The 17,374-nt window shown below is 33.8% G+C and overlaps 1 protein-coding gene across 5 annotated transcripts in view; it reads left to right on the top strand.

Annotated features, from left to right (window-relative positions):
* The first annotated feature begins 8,449 nt into the window (after nucleotides 1–8,449).
* Nucleotides 8,450–17,374, top strand: part of Eag (potassium voltage-gated channel protein ether a go-go) — a 102,797-nt gene continuing 93,872 nt past the window's right edge. For 3 of the 5 annotated variants that reach the window (XM_083050060.1, XM_083050058.1, XM_083050059.1), the window contains exon 1: nucleotides 8,451–8,944. The gene's annotated coding sequence lies outside the window, so the exon portion shown is untranslated. Of the gene's footprint in view, nucleotides 8,945–17,374 lie in introns of all 5 variants that reach the window. The other 2 variants (XM_083050056.1, XM_083050057.1) reach the window with 1 other exon arrangement.

Here is a 17,374-nt window from a genome sequence, read left to right as displayed (position 1 = left end):
CGTTTTTGGGCCGCAACTAAAAATTTCTAAATTCATCTATTTATTCCCCCTCCTCCTATATGTGTTTAAAGTTTCATCAAAATCGGAATTTTGGGGTTTGCGAGGTTTCCCTTGTTAGTGTGGTTGACTAACTGCGTATGATATATGGGATATCATCAAATGTTTGATGATCTGTGTGGACCGCGTGTATCATGGATGCAAATACACACACGCTCGTAAAGATGCGCCGCGTATCGTGCGGAATATATATTGCTCAGCAGATGCAGCTTTATTTGTTTGTACGCGGCGCGATACCGATAGCTGCAGCTCGGTTTTGTTGCTGCATTTGTAGAGCAATATTTTCAGAGCGAGGTTTATTTTTCAAGGAAGAGAACGGCTTTGTTGTCCTCTCTCTTGTAAGAGGATACATTCTGATTAATTCAATGCGTCAACATCGTGTCAGCTGTCTCGTAATCAGTACGCAAACAGTAGAATATATTTCTCTATGTGGAGTATATATATTTTATATATCGAAAGATAGATATAAGTTTTTAAATGAGGAAGAGCTACACAAAAAGGACGATTTAAAGAAAATATGTGCATATTTTTTTCCCTTGCATTGATAGATATCGAATATTTCGCGAATATTCTATAATAATATTTATCATTGCATAAGTGAAATATATAAATGTACAAAATCAGGTATGAAAGGGACTAATAAGAGCCAGGCTTATTATTATTTGACATAAAATAATTAAAGAAGAATTTAAAAACAAGTTTATTGCATCTAATAAGTTTGGCTCTTATATATAAGCCCTCTTTTAAATTAATTTTTAAATTATTTAGTGTCAAAATATAATTAGAGAAGAATTTAACGACAAGTTTGTTGCGCCTAATCTGATTTTGTATTTATATATATCAGAGAGAGCCTTTTCAATTTATTATTATAAGTAAGTGAAAACATGTGTTTTTCAAAACTTTATTATCATATTGCCTGACTAACGACGGAAAGTTATTTTATAATATTTTGGAAGCAATGGTGTACTGTAAGATAAACTTTATCATCTGTGTTCTAAAAATATTGATCTTATTCTATCTAGAAAATATACGACGCAATTTTCAAGTTTCGAAAGAGACAAAATTGCTCCCCCCCTCTCTCTCTCTCTCTCTCGATTGGATTAGAGAGATAAAGAACTGAACATCCTAGCAGGTGAGGAAGTATGTCACGATCGCGACGTGACTCTGCAAAGATTCGACGTGAGAAATACAGTTCCTTCATTTTTCTTCTAACACGCGGAATTAATTACGAGCGATTTTCGAGCTCTTAGCGAGAGCTACGCGCGAGCTTATTTGGCGTCTGTCCAAATCGCGCTTTCTACGCGATTGCGTTTTATGCGAGAAAACGTAGAGGATCATCAAGGGATGTTATATGCGAATGAAAGAAAGTGCAATTAAAATAGACGCCATATACGTCTAAGCATCGTCGTGAAAACTATCGAAAGTATAAGACGATCTCTGGCATTTAATACCACTTTATATAATTTTAATTTACATTTATATATTATAATTTTAATTTTTAATGACATATAATTTTAATTTAACTTTAAGTCACAAAACAATATACATATAATGTTTTTATGTATGTTTTTTAAGTATAACGGAAGTGTTGCGAAATTATATTCGGTTTTTTTACTGCACAAAATTATCTATTTAAATCGTACGAAGCGTATCATTAAGTTTGCAGCATGACTAATTAAATAATATTTTATAAATTCGAATGAGAGATTTAAAATCAATTTTACATACGTAAAAATAGAACGTCAGTTGAGCGTCAAATAATTTTACTACATTATAGATACGAGACACATAATATACATATATTATGTATTATTTATGATTTATGTTGAATAATATCAGAAATTATTTTTTTACAAATATTTACAAGATAAGTGCAAGAAATGAAAAGAATTAAAATATACATGCGTTTGTTGAAACATACGATGATTCCTTATCGCGCGACGATCAATTTAACGTGTGTTTTTGTGATCACACGATCTTCAATAAAATACAAAAGTTCTTTATGTGTATGAAGTTAGCCCCCCATTTTTTAATTTTAAATGTTATTTTAGTTGTTCCAGATTGTTCTATGTTTGTTCTATAATGTTCCAGAATTATAAGACTAAAACCAAAAAACAAGACAAAAAACGGTTTTTTGTAGTGGCCCTCCATTTTTTGAAAAATCCAATTTTTTGGTTGTTCTGGATTGTTCTAGTTGTTCTAAACATTGTTCCAAAGTACGAATTCTCCCGAAGATATATTTACAAAGATATAGCAAAAAATGTTTTTTTTAGTGGCTCCCCATTTTTTGAAAAATCCAATTTTTTTGGTTGTTCTGGATTGTTCTAGTTGTTCTAAATATTGTTCCAAAGTATTAGTTTGATTGATAAAAAATTTTAAGAGATATTTAAAAAAAACGAAAATTAAAAAAAAAACGTTTTTTGCCATTCTTTCATAAACAAAATAACTTACAACATTGTCGATTTAGATCATGTTTATAACCGTGTAGAACAACTTTTTAGAACAAAATTTTGAAGCCCAGAACAACAATATAAGGCCCACTTTACTCTTGATCGGAAAATTTTATTTTTCGATTTTAATGGGTAAAAGGCTTCCGCTTTAAAACTATCGTGTTCTCGACTAGAACAACTCAGAACAAAATTTTTAAGACCGGAACAACAGGGTAAGGCCCACTTTACTCTTGAGCTAGAAACTTTATTCTATTTTCTTGGGGTAAAAAAACTTGTTCCAGGCTTCCCGCTTTAAAACTATTGTTAGTTTTAAAGCGGGAAGCCTGGAACAACCAAAAAATTGGATTTTTCAAAAAATATAAAAAAAGTTTTTTCGATCTAGAGTAAAGTGGGCCTTACCCTGTTGTTCCGGTCTTAAAAATTTTTGTTCTGAGTTGTTCTAGTCGAGAGTACTATAGTTTTAAAGCGCGAAGCCTGGAACAAGTATTTTACCCATTAAAATCGAAAAATAAAATTTTCCGATCAAGAGTAAAGTGGGCTTTACATTGTTGTTCTGGGCTTCAAAATTTTGTTCTGAGTTGTTCTACACGGTTATAAACATGATCTAAATCGACAATGTTGTAAGTTATTTTGTTTATGAAAGAATGGCAAAAAACGTTTTTTTTAATTTTTGTTTTTTTTAAATATCTCTTAAAATTTTTTACCAATCAAACTAATACTTTGGAACAATGTTTAGAACAACTAGAACAATCCAGAACAACCAAAAAAATTGGATTTTTCAAAAAATGGGGGGCCACTAAAAAAAACATTTTTTCCTATATCTTTGTAAATATATCTTCGGGAGAATTCGTACTTTGGAACAATGTTTAGAACAACTAGAACAATCCAGAACAACCAAAAAATTGGATTTTTCAATAAATGGGGGGCCGCTACAAAAAACCGTTTTCTTGCGTTTTTTGTCTTGTTTTTTTGGTTTTTAGTCTTATAATTCTGGAACATTATAGAATAAACATAGAACAATCTGGAACAACTAAAAAAACATTTAAAATTAAAAAATGGGGGGCTAACTTCATACACGTAAGTTCTTTTTCTCCAAAATTCTTAGCGGAGGAATATGATAATTGCGCGGGCTAACAATCGGCCAAGTAGCTGGCAATATATATTTGCTGTCTACATCGCGTCGCCTGGGGGGTCGACGAAAATTCGGCATTTGCATTTCAAATAAGCCCTGGAGGAGGAGACCGAAGTTTCGCAGAGTCGTATGTACGTGCGTGATGTGCGGTCCACGGGGACCTTCTGCGTGCGATTGTGTATATATGAACGTGCGGGATGAATGATGATTTAACATGATATTTCTTTCTGGGGATATATAGTAGACAGTGATTAACCGAGATTAAATCGTCCTTATCAGTAACTGCATATGCTATATACGTATGTACTTAGAAACGCGAGAACAATGGAGAATTCGATGTAGTGATTAATCGAATTTTTATTAAAATTTGAAGAAATATTACCCTTATACAGTTGAAAAAATTATATTTAATTTTCTTAGATTTTTAAGAAAGACGACTGTTGCGTTGGATTCTTTTATTGCTGTAGGAAATAAGAAAATAGAAACTTTGATAACTCTGATAATTCTTTGATAATATTTTCTTTGAGAGAGATATTCAAGCAATAAAAATTATGATAAACGATCAAAAAAGTAGGAGTCTAATGTTTGGTGTTTTTTTCTCTTAAAAGTTGTCTAACATTTAAAGTTTTTTTCTCGCATTATAAAAGCTATTATAAAAGATAATAATAAAATTTAATCTTCGATAAATTTATCGTTTTTTTTAAATTTTATATAATGACATAAATTTTATGTGAATAATAAGTTTATTTAAGAATTTGGAACGCGAGGGTGTGATTGAAATATAAATATATCGCTCTATCAAAGTCTTCTCTAGCCACGTGACAAGAGAGAAAGAGAGAGAGATTGCCATGTGACAAGGACCAATTATTGATATTACATTGACCACGATTTTACTCGTATTGACCACGGTGTGTCAATTCTTTTTGACATTGGCGAAAGTTTCTCGCCCTATGTTTTGCTTTCCAAGTTTTCATCGTCCATTTGTCTTTTTACCACTTTCATCTACAGTTTGTTGGTGAATGTTCGATGATATATCAATAGCGATGGCATCTATTTTCAGCAAGAAGATAGACGCTGTCTAACTTTAAAGGATATATAGTTTTTAACTTTGTCATTCGAGCATAAGCTGTTGAATCAACACAATTTCATACGCGACACATCAGTGTTTTTTTCACAAATCCCAAATGTCCCGCTTTAAATCCCCTAAGGTATTAAAAAGAATATTGTATATGTAAGAAAATTTCTTACAGATTGAATAGGATGACTAAAATAATTTTTTATTACAAAATTGTCGGGAAAAATTATAGATTATTTATTTATTTTATCGTTAAACGAAATTCGTAGGATATTGTCTTATTTTTCAGCAAAAAATGTCAATTGTCAACTAATTTCCTAAATCACATTTTATCAACAAGATATTATCACGGCGCCAATCGTTATTGAACTAAAATTTATACCGTCTAGTATTTTTGTTCGAAGATCATAAGTAAAGTGTTGGCATGAAAGTCATCGGTAGGAATCACTTCGCGGCCCGAAGGAGTCAAAAGAGAGGGTGAAAATGGGGTTGCCGGCGAGGTGGCGCCCTCCCTTCGACGCCTTCGATCGCAACCTTTCCATCCTCGTTGAATTGGCGATGCCTCTTTATCTAGCACGCGACTTCTTCTTCGTGTCTCGGAGACATTATCGCGGTGTTCGTGGATTCCAACGGGCTACTTTGCCCCTTCTATTTTCGTGTTTAGGGATACGGCGCGAATTTCTGTGGAGAACCGAGTGTTTATTATACATACGCGTTGTTTATACATTTAGAATTTTTTGTATTTAAAAAAAATTTGTTATGCGCTATTTATAGCGTAAACGACGAATTAAAATTTAATTGACATAACTAACATAATTAATTCGTGCATTCTCATTTTTATATCTTATAATTTTAACAAAATAGAAACCTGCAAAAAAATATAATGACACTTTAATAAAATCTATAATTTTGACGATTTTTTTTTATTTTCGATATAGCAGATAAAATATGCAAACTCGTAACACGTTTCTATTTTGTCACGAATATAAAGATCAGTTTTCTCTTCAATAATCCTTTGAATTTTAAGCTGAACTTGTACAGATTTCAAATCTTATACAAGTTATAAAAGTCGTATGATTAGAATACTATAGAAAGTAGAAAATAGAGATTTCTGATTATTTTTCGGAAGTTCCTTTTTTACAATTCAGAAATCTTTTCTCAAACTAACATCGTTGCGCGATCGATTTTTCGAAGAAAATCGCGATGTAACTTCGTTCTTACCTTTTGTTTGCATTATTCTTTGAATCCGTTCAAAACATTGTTGACTTCGAAAACAATATTTTTTCTTTGTCAGAAACGCCTTCAATGAAAGCGAATTCTTGAATTGTACATTTGTCTGTCTCGTGAAAGCTTCCTTTTCATGCCGATTTAGCGATATTTTCACTTACAACAGTGTTCTTTACTTGGTTCTTTATGATTCCGCATAATACAAGACTTTCAAATTATTTATTATTTTATACCGATATGAAAAATAATATGATTTTATCGCGTTCACTCTATTTTTGCTTGACAGGCTTTCATTGAAAAAAAAAATTGAATACAAATTTAACTCAATTTACAATATATTATTGCGTCGTTGCATCTATAAAAGATAATAGCACCGACATGTTTTTTTTATAGACACGAATAAACACGAATAAACATGAATTCTCTGTTTTACGATAAGATTCACATTCTAGCATGCAATTTTTATATCTTAAAATTGTTGCAAAATAAAATCTGCTCGTCAAAATATATTTTATTAAAATATATATAATAAAATTTATAACGTTTGACGTATTAGATTTACGGATTTGTATAATATACAAATAATATAATATATAATATATTAATAATATAAATATAATATATTATAAATAATATTTAATATATTATATATATTATATTTAATATATTAATATAAAAAATTAAACTCAAGTACAACATTGCGTTAGGTGTTGTGTTAATAATAAATATGTCGAGAAATAATAAAGTTCGTCTAGAAGTCGAGAAAGCTATCCTTGTCGCTCGAGATACGTTTCCATTAATTCAGACGATGGGAAGCGCTTTTGCATTTCCTATTGTCTTCTTTTTCTCGCATCGCACGCTATCTCCCTCGCTCTTTGCCCGACGCAGTTTCATCCCTTCCTTCGCGTTCGTATCTCGTGGCGAGGTATTCGGTCATCCATACAGTTCCTCCATTATCCTAATAAATACACGATGCCAAATACACCGTGGTCCTAATAACGACATCTCCCTAATGACGACGCGAGTTACGAGATACTCATAGAGCATATCGGGAATAATTCGTTCGATCTCGAGGGAAATTCATCTCCATATGTCCTGCATTTCGTCTTTAAGATTTTCATATACTTGATAGAGTTGTCTTATTACACACACAGAATTTTAGAGTTTTTGATAAAAAAAAAAATGTTGACGATTAAATGCAAACAACAGAGATATGAATGTTTTTATTTCACAATTAAAATCAATTTGAGTCATAATACTTTTCGATAGAGCTTCAAGTATTATCTAGAGCTTGTCGGAAAGAAGATGTCAGATATTTCTGAAAAAGAAACAATTTTTTTTCAGAATTAAACATTTTTTAAGAACTTCGAAATTTCTAATATGCTTTGAATAACAGTTAGAATTAAGTACAGTTAAATTATTAATTTTATCAAGATTGAAAATACATTATCTTTTATAGATATTTATATATAAATCAAAATAGAAAGAGAATTGACTACTCTCCTCACATGTGTCTTTCATAAACATCCCGTTTTCATTTTATCTACAATTATTCTTTTGACATCCTAATATCGGAACGTTTGCATAGTCGTATAAAACAGTTGTTAATGCAAATAACTTGGACGATTAACCATGGTAAATCTTCGAACATTACAAAAGTTCTTGTCATAAAGGTTTCTCGTTGGAGTAGCGCCAATTTTCCGCCGGGAAATACTCGCACGAGAGAGAGAGAGAGAGAGAGAGAGAGAGAGAGAGAGAGAGAGAGAGAGAGAGAGAGAGAGAGAGAGAGAGAGAGAGAGAGAGAGAGAGAGAGAGAGAGAAAGAGAGAGTAGAATGAGAGATCGTTAACAGTGTAATAGAATTGTAAAATTTGTCAAAAAGCGGTCGAGATATATTTTATTCCGCGCAAAAGTGTAACGAATATGTTACCTCATCGATCTTATACAAAGGGATCACGCGATCTCCTTGTCAAAGGATGACGAGAAAGGGAAAAAAAACCCGAAACCATTCATGGGGAAAAATAATCACACGTTCTTGTATCGAATCACGTGCCTAATAAACGTTATCTTTCTTCCTTTTGCCGGAGTTCTCCGCTTCTTCTCTCGCGTTTATGTGTCAGCGGGTCACGTGCGTCCCCTTGGCAGTGAAAGGGTTTACATCAGGCGCGCGTGTGTATTAAATCGCCCAGCTATTGCCGGGGTGTACATTGACCAGCCAGAGACCCTAAGCCAGATCAGGCGGTTAGTTCACCTCTCGCCCGAAGATTAACAAGAACCTGACCCGACCCTCATCCGAGTCTCATCCTAGTCTGGCCAGTCTTCCGATCGGAGACGGCGCGTCGCGGCGGATCGGAGAATTTAGAGGGAAAAAGGGCGAGACACACAAACCCACACACACAAATACACTCAGCGGGGGGTTGCGCGCCGCGCCGCCGAATCAGCGGAGGGGGATGGTGTTTCTTCTTTCGGAGGGGTAGTCAGCGCCGCCACCGCGGCACCACGCAGGGTGAGTCCTCAGTCGCCACTCGGTCACCCCGCCGACACGGGTGGGTTCCGCGCCGAGGAGTCTCGATCTGTCTCTGTACTCTCTCGCGTTCGTCCTCTCTCTCTCTCTTGGTCGCGAAATCGCGTGATCGCGCGCGGGCTTCGAAGAGGGAGGGAAAGAAAAAGAAAGAACTCGCCCCGAGCGCGACACGCTTTTGTGTGCATCTCCCCCTAGGATTTTTCTCGGAGGATTTCCCCAGGATATAGGTACCCAGATAAGGAAGGATCGCTCTCTCTCTCTGTGCGATCTCTCTGTGCGGAATCCGTGTGTGCCGCAACCGGTCAGCGCGCGCGTGCACCAGGCGACGACGATCGATCGACTTGTGCTCGGGATACAATAGGATCCAGAGAGAGAGACGATGGACGGAACCATCCCCCTGCTGCGGGACGACAGATAAGGGGAGCCCGAGGATAAAAAGGGGATAACGCGGACGACTGCGCTGGCACTTATTTTGCACCGGTACGAAGATCTCGTTCTTTCGAGAGCCTCCTTCCGATCGCGGCTCCTTTCGCTCTGCTGCGCTGGCTTAGTTAGCGATATGAAAAGCTTATCGAGGGGGGAAGTATATAGCGATCGCGCCGCGTGACGCGACCTAGTCCGGAATGATCGCTCTCGCTCTCGCGGTTCTTAGCCGCTGCTCGTGGTACCTACTCGAAAATTTATCGCGCAATCCTCTCATCTCCGGGACGGTAGACGCAAACGATCCTCAGAGGTTCCATTCGAAATTTCCAATCGACAGACTACTCGATTTTTTTTATAACGATACGTTCTTATTTCACACACACATACACATATATACACAGAGAGAATTTACCCTGAAAATCATGGTAATAGTGGGACAATATGGTATGGAAAGAATTTTAAAAATATATTTGATTAATTTTATCATACTTTTAGTAAATTTTACTATACGTTTAGTAAAATTAATCAAACATATATTATATTCTATTGTCATAGATGTTATTATTTTTTATTGTGATAAATAAGAGAATTCTCCTAAATTTCTTTCCATACCATATTGTCCCACGATTATCATGATTTTCAGTGTAAATTCTAACAGAAAATTCTCTCTGTGTATAGTATATAAAATTTTATTATGTATATAAAAATTATATATATGTATAAATTTTATATACATATATATACACAGAATTTTCTCTTATAGAATTTACCCTGAAAATCATGGTAATCGTGGGAGAGAAAATTCTGTGTATATATATGTATATAAAATTTATACATATATATAATTTTTATATACATAATAAAATTTTATATACTATACACAGAGAGAATTTTCTGTTAGAATTTACACTGAAAATCATGATAATCGTGGGACAATATGTTATGGAAAGAATTTTAAAAATATGTTTGATAAATACCATACTTTTACTAAATTTTACTATATTTTTAGTAAAATTAATCAAACATATATATTATATTTTATTGTGATAGATATTATTATTTTTTATTATGATAAATATTAATCAGAGAAATTCTCATAAAATTCTTTCCATATTGTCCCATGATTACCATGATTTTCAGGATAAATTCTAAGAGAAAATTCTCTCTGTGTAATAATAATTATATAAAATTGTTATATATATAAATTTTCTATAATTAATATATATATATATATATATATATATATATATAAATGTATCGTTATAAAAAAAGAACAGAGTAGATTGGAATAGATATAATATATAGATGTGTGTATCAGAGAACTGGAGAAGAGCAGGGAGGGCAGATGAATTCTTAATTGTGATCTCTCGAGAGACGACGAAGAGAAGATACACATAGAATGTGTGTGCACCGAGGATCCATACGGTTTCTAGAGCTTTTCTCGATTGCAAGTGAAATCGTAGAATGATATGATATTAACGCATATATTTTCTCGTTTACGAAAAATGAAGGCCGTGTGTCCGGTTAAGATAACGAAGTTAAAGTACGTTGTGTCTATAAGAAATCGTGTATATTCAAGAATTGTAAAGTTCAAAGTTCGATAAATTATTCATGACATCGATATATATTTATAAAAGCTCTAAAAACGGCGGTAGAGAATTTACGTCGCGACGATTTGCGAACGATCATTAATCGTTCGATGATCCTGACTTCCTATGCTCGAGATTATGATCGGAATAATTATCGTGCCATGTGTTGCCCGATGAACTTTAGCATCACCGAGTCAGAAATTCCATTAGGAGTGAGTAAAACGACCGGGTGTGTATAAACTAGCACGAGCAATTATAATAACCCGATAAAAAGGATGAAGAAGGCATTTAATTTTCATCTGTCGATCGAAGATCATTTTTTTATTAGGTATTTTTTTTCTCTCGTAGAAAATTACGCGATAATGAGATGATAATCGTAGAAAATTACGCGATAATGAGCGTAGCTCGCAGATACGGAGTGTTTCAACGACTCTCGCTATCTTGGCCTTTATTAAGTGTACGTGCGATATATTTGATGCGTTTAAACGGTCGAACGCGTTAGATTTTGCGACGGCTTGCATTCGACAGGATTTTATAGCGACGATAAAAGAGGAGCACAAGGAGTTATCGAGTTTTGTCAGCCGGCAACGATTGAATCGCCTCGGTTTTATCTTGTGGTAACCTGACAGCATCATATGCGAGAGCTGCAGTTCTTATGAAGTTGCGTGTTTTACGAGAGCCACGTTGTTAATCTCTTCTGCGGTTAAAGCTTCTTTTCTTTATAAAGAGTGCTCGATTATTATATATATGTGTGCATCTTGCAGCAATAAATTTTCCTCAAATTTGGTATGAAGAAAATGTGAAGAAAATTTATGATAAAGTTTGTTGTACACAAGGTATACAAATTTTTCTCAAATTTTCTTTGGTTTAATACGATACCAAGAAATTAAATAAATTTTAAATTGAGAATTTATTTAATTTCTTGGTATCGTAACAAAAATTTTTATGCTAATGTTTGTTGTACACAAATTTTTCTCAAGTTTTCTTGCAATAATAAATTTTTCTTAAATTTTCTTTGCTACGGTATCAAGAAATTAAATAAATCTTAATTTGAGATTTATTTAATTTCTTAGTATCGTGCTGCAAGAAAATGTGTGGCCTGTGCAAAACGAACTTTAGCATAAATTTTTTAGCTCAAAATTTTTTTGGTATGATATCAAGAAATTAAATAAAAATCTCAATTCGAGATTTATTTAATTTCTTGCTACAGTACCAAAAATTTTATGCTAAAGTTTGTTGTATGCACAGGACATAGATTTTCTTACAGCAATAATTGTTTTCTTCCTCTGTTCGTTGAAATTTAAATATATATTTCATATTAAGAGCCTAAAGTCTTAGTTAATGAATTTTTCATGATATTCGCTGCTTTTTCAAACGTGCGATTTTAAGTATTTTCATGCTTGTCGAATCAATTAACACACTGCAATTCCATTATGGTTGAACGGGCAAACAACGATGTTTCTATATCGCTCGTTAATTGATTTCATCTTGATAGGGCGTTTTGTGCTCGAAAGTAATTACAAAATCGTTATTTCGCGATGTAAAATGACAATCGGTACGCGCGACGCGTTTGTAATATGTTGTCTAGTGGATTTCGACACGGTAATTAAATCGGGACATATGTAACGCGCGAATTATGGCGATGAGAGGTTGTTGCGTGCACTCGCGCATCGATGTGGAAAGCCACGATGGCATTGCCGCCCTTGCTTATCGAGGACGGGCTTAGAGAGAGAGAGAGAGAGAGAGAGAGAGAGAGAGACAGAGAGAGATCGGAACGTATCATAGTCGATTGCACCTGAATAGTCTTTCAATCTCTTGCCCTCAAGAAGGCGAGAGACGCGGAAGTCGATGGTAGATCCGCCAAGTTTCATCAATTAAGGCTACTAGGGTTTGAACCCTGATAGCTTAACATTCTCCTGATCGATCAGCTGCGGTTCGTGCTTCATTGAGGCTTACAAGTACATGATGGTCGTTAACAGACCGAGCTAATTTATCATGTGTCTTCTGTCCACAATGTACACCAAGTTCTTGTTGACATTAGGAATAAAAAATTGTGAACGTGGATGTCTTTCTTTTTCCTTTCGTCGAAGGAGCGATTTCTCTCGAAAATGCGTGACGTAACAAAGGTGGAAGAAACTTTATTATCGTACACGTGGGGAGGAAACTGTATAAAATTTGCGACATGTAATAAACTTATAAATAGAAACAATCGGAACTTTGTACAAATCGCAAATAGAATTTCTTTATTTATTCAGCGACGCAAAATGCTTCCGATTCCGTTTTCGTTATTTCCACCTTTGCATATCGATAATAATAAGTCGATGAAAAAATAAATTGCACGATGCAGATGGAAGGAGAAATAAATAGCATCCACGAGACGTGCAGTCTCTTAAATAGAAAATTTAAAAAATTTGCAACTCGATCGAGTTACATAATTGTAATTGATTTATCTGAATCAGTGAATCTGCGTATTGATTCGAAAAAAATATAAATATTCTGTCTAATTTTATGTGATACATCAATCGTAACAGGTTGCTTTTTCGAACTTGTAACAGGTTGTAACAGATTGTTACTCGAACTTTTCGGTCGGTCACACAAGATTGCCAACACTTTTGGAAAATGATGTTTTTAAAAAGGATTATTCAAATATCGAGCGTGTTTTAAAAAGGATTATTTAAATGACAAGAGAAGTTCTCTTCAAGTGAAGCAAGAAGTTACGGTTTATTGATCAGTATCCATGAAAGAAAGAGTGGGCTAATCTTAAACCAATTTCTCGTTAATAATATTACAAGAGGAAATTATTTTACGCTCCAACCGCTTTGGCACGGATTATTCCTTCTCTCTCTTTCTCTTATGAACTTTCTTTGACAAAGTTATTTCTCGAATCGCACACAAAGCGAAAATTGTCAATTCAATTTAACGAGTATTTTTGTAATTGTTTCTTATAATTAATTAAGTGTCACTATTAACATTTGACGTATAATCTCCCCTTTGTAATTTTAAATATTATTCAACACTAATATTTACAATGGAATAAAAATAACACTCCCATGTTTATATAAAGTTTGCAAAACAATTGTGGTAAACAATCGATATGATTGCATCTGTAAAGTTTTCATCTGTAAATGTCGGGTATAAGTGAAGCTGATTTGATCAGATTAGTACTATAAAAAAAAAAGAAAGAAAAGAAAAATAGATGAACAGTCCGAACTTTCATTCAGTTCCCGTCGATCGATCAAACGTGGAAAATCCTCACAAGCTTTTCCGCTCGGCGTTTTCGTTTACCCTTTACTGTCACGCTAGATTATCTTTTTTTATACAAAGAAATATTTCCAATTTTACCTTTCGCTCATCGCCCATCCGTTATACACTATCGATTCGATTTTATAAGTTTATCGACACATGGCATATTTACAATTGAAATTTAATAGTTTTCTTTCTTCTCTCGTCATCGAAATATGTTTACGAATCAATAAGTTTACATTACATTTTGTCGAGATATATTGGTTATTAATTAACTCTTTTTTTTTACACTCCATCTTATGAATAATTTCTGTAGTTTTATTTACGCTCACATGTATATTGCTATCTTTCCTTTTTAAGGATGTCTCCTTAGGAAAGGATCTTTCTTTTTTACGGATAAATTATATTGCAAGTTTTACGTGCGCGCCATTTGTAATGTCTTGCCCATTTCTGCTCGACGTAGGAATTTTCAAAAATCCTTTCGCGAGAAGTATATCTTCCCTTGAGCTTCCGTATAACATTTCGCCAATTCGTCCTGGCATATCGACCGAATGCCAAAAACTTCCTGCTGTGAGTTTCCTCCCTGACATACATTCTGAATATTGTCTTCACGAGTATAGTCGTATATAAAAACCCTGTCTGCTGGTGATTCAAGATATATACATACATATACTATATATATATTTTTTTTTTTTTTTTTTTATAAATTGTATATCTACACTGAGAGAATTTTCTCTTAGAATTTACCCTGAAAATCATTGTAATCGTAGGACAATATGATATGGAAAGAATTTTATGAGAATTTCTTTGATTAATATTTATCATATAATAAAAATAATATCTTTTTCACAATAAAATATAAAACATTTTTGATTAATTTTACTAAACTGCATAGTAAAATTAATCAAACATATTTTATATTTTATTGTAATAGATGTTATTATTTTTATTGTGATAAATATTAATCAAAGAAATTATTATAAAATTCTTTCCATACCATATTGTCCCGCGATTTTCAGGGTAAATTCTAAGAGAATACATGTATATAACGACGATCGCTCGGTCCTTTATTTTCTACGATTTTTTTCGGCAGCTTTCTATTCTTCCGTAGATTGCGTTATGAATTTGCTTGCTTCCCGAGGGAAATATCGAGAATCGTGTATATACACATACTATCTCGCGGACTAACTACAATTTGCATTTCACACCGATCGCTACCAGTTGTCTTTTATCTTTGTATTGTATTTCGCGCATTAAGACAATGCGTCTTTTAATCTTATCGTCGGTTTAATTCTAGCTCGCTCAACTCGTCGTAATTCGTATTGCTATCTTGAAGCGTATCAAATTTGATCAACAAATAAATTTCAGACGTCTAATTTCAAATAAACTTGTTTCTTTTAATTTTTATTTCTTGCGCTTTTTGTAGCCTATAGTTTCAACAATAGTAGGGATTACTTTGTTCAGAAAGTTTTTGAAAAGTTGTGATGTAAATATGTAGATATATGATTCGTGTATCTTAATTTGCCGAATTAATACATAATTTTATTTAATTGATTGCTACAACTTGAAGAAATATTATTTCATATATCTATTAATTCAATCAAATTGAAAAACACAAATTTTTCTTTTTAAATAAACAATAGAACAATGTTATGGGAAACAAAATTGATAACAGATTGCTGTATTTATAAAAGGATGAAAAAATGGAGGAGAATATATGTATTTATATAAACGCGATTTTTTTTACGGTCGGTGCGAAGTCGTTGCAGTTTTTTTTGCACAGCCATCGTGTCATTCAAATATCGGATCGAGTTTGTGAAAATAGGTCAAGCACATTACAAAGAAGAAATTAAAACACGTGGAAATTTATAGCGAGCCGTAGCGAGCAGTTAATTTTCAGTGGATACTTTTTTCCTTTCGCATTCCGATTACTCTTTTCCGGACGCGACTTTGAATTGTAACTTGATTTCAGCGAGCTCTATCTGTTTCTTCTGCGCGACAATTTGTAATGTCTGTGTAATTTTACACGAATGTCCCGTGGATCAATCTCCACGACAACGAGTAAGCTGTTAAATTAATATTAATACAGCGTTTCCTTATGTATATAATAAACATTATGCTTTCGCGTCTTAATTACAAGTCTATGATACAATTCATTCCACTCTCCATTAAAGTACAGATTTCTTGCGTTACTGAAACTGAAATAGACTTATTAATGATGTTGCACAGGCTATCTACTGCGAAAAGTAAATACAAATTTTTATTCTTTATTTTCTCATCCAATAATTTATCTCTCTTATTGTATAGAAGTTGTCATAATTATTATCACGTAGTTACGAATTTTTTTTTTAGTAAAATAATTAAGTAACGTAATAAATTCTGAAAAAAACCATGATTCTCACTTACCTCGAAGAATTAATCTCTCGCACTTGAAATTGTTCTTTACTTTCTTTAAATTTAAATTAAATTCTTGAAATTCTTTCATTTTCTTATTTTTTTATTTTCTTATTCTTTAGATAGGTAGACGCAACAGTTAATAAATCTATAAAAATGACGTTTCAATCGAATGACGCGTTATTCTTATCTATTGACGTTTCCTCAGCTTCTATCGAGAGTAAATGCTTTATGTATTTTCATATTGTTTCGCGTTTTACATTTTTATTTCACGACAGTGCACGTTTCCCGAATTTAGCGAAAATTCGTACACTTGAGATCCCGAGCCGCAAACTCGAGCGCTGTTCCTTACAATAAGAGACACGGGGGTATAAGAAACGTTCTCTCTCATCTTCATACGTGGGAGGTCGAGACGACGACGACGACAGCAGTCGCCGGCGACACCGCTGCATCCTTCCGAAGGACGTCGGAATAAGGAATTGTGTAATTCGGCTTTTTCGTCGCTCTGCTCTCAACCACGTCCCACGTCACGCGCGACGTTATTTCGCTGGGCCGACGGTATTTATGCACGTTCTCTCGAATGACGTCGCGAGAGAGATAGCGGCGCCTCCGGCCTCTCGCTTAAATGTATGTATATACTCGCGAGGACGATTAATTCACGCGACGTCTCCTATACACGCGAGGCGAAACCGTGTTCTCTCGTTACATTCCGCGGTTAAGAGAACCTCTTTACGACGCGTTTTACTCTCGGCGATATCACGTCATACGTGATATAATCGGTATCGAGCGTGACACATAGGCACACGTGGCTCGAATGCTTTCGAGAGATGAGGAATAGGGATGATTATTATTTAACAAAAAAAATCGCGTTTATATAAATACATGCACAGAGAGAATTTTCTCTTAGAATTTACCCTGAAAATTGTCGTGGCACAATATGGTATGGAAAGAATTTTAAAAATATGTTTGATTAATTTTACCATACCTACTTTTAGTAAATTTTACTTTTAGTAAAATTAATCAAACATATTTTATATTTTATTGTGATAGATGTTGGTAAATTCTAAGAGGAAATTCTCTCTGTGTATCCTTATATTTTTTTATCCTTTTTTATGTACACAATTTTAGCAATTTCTTGTCAATTTTGTTTTCCCCAATACCTAAAATTCTATTATTTCTTTAAAAATAAAAATTTATTTTTAACTTGATCGAATTAATAGATACGTGAAATAATATTTCTCCAAGTTGTAGCAATCGATTA

This window comes from Prenolepis imparis, unplaced genomic scaffold, assembly GCF_030444845.1.
Source record: "Prenolepis imparis isolate NDT839.2.m4 unplaced genomic scaffold, iyPreImpa1.0 SCAF_11, whole genome shotgun sequence".
In the NCBI taxonomy this organism is placed as follows: Eukaryota; Metazoa; Arthropoda; class Insecta; order Hymenoptera; family Formicidae; genus Prenolepis; species Prenolepis imparis.
This window is presented reverse-complemented; position numbering and strand designations above follow the sequence as displayed.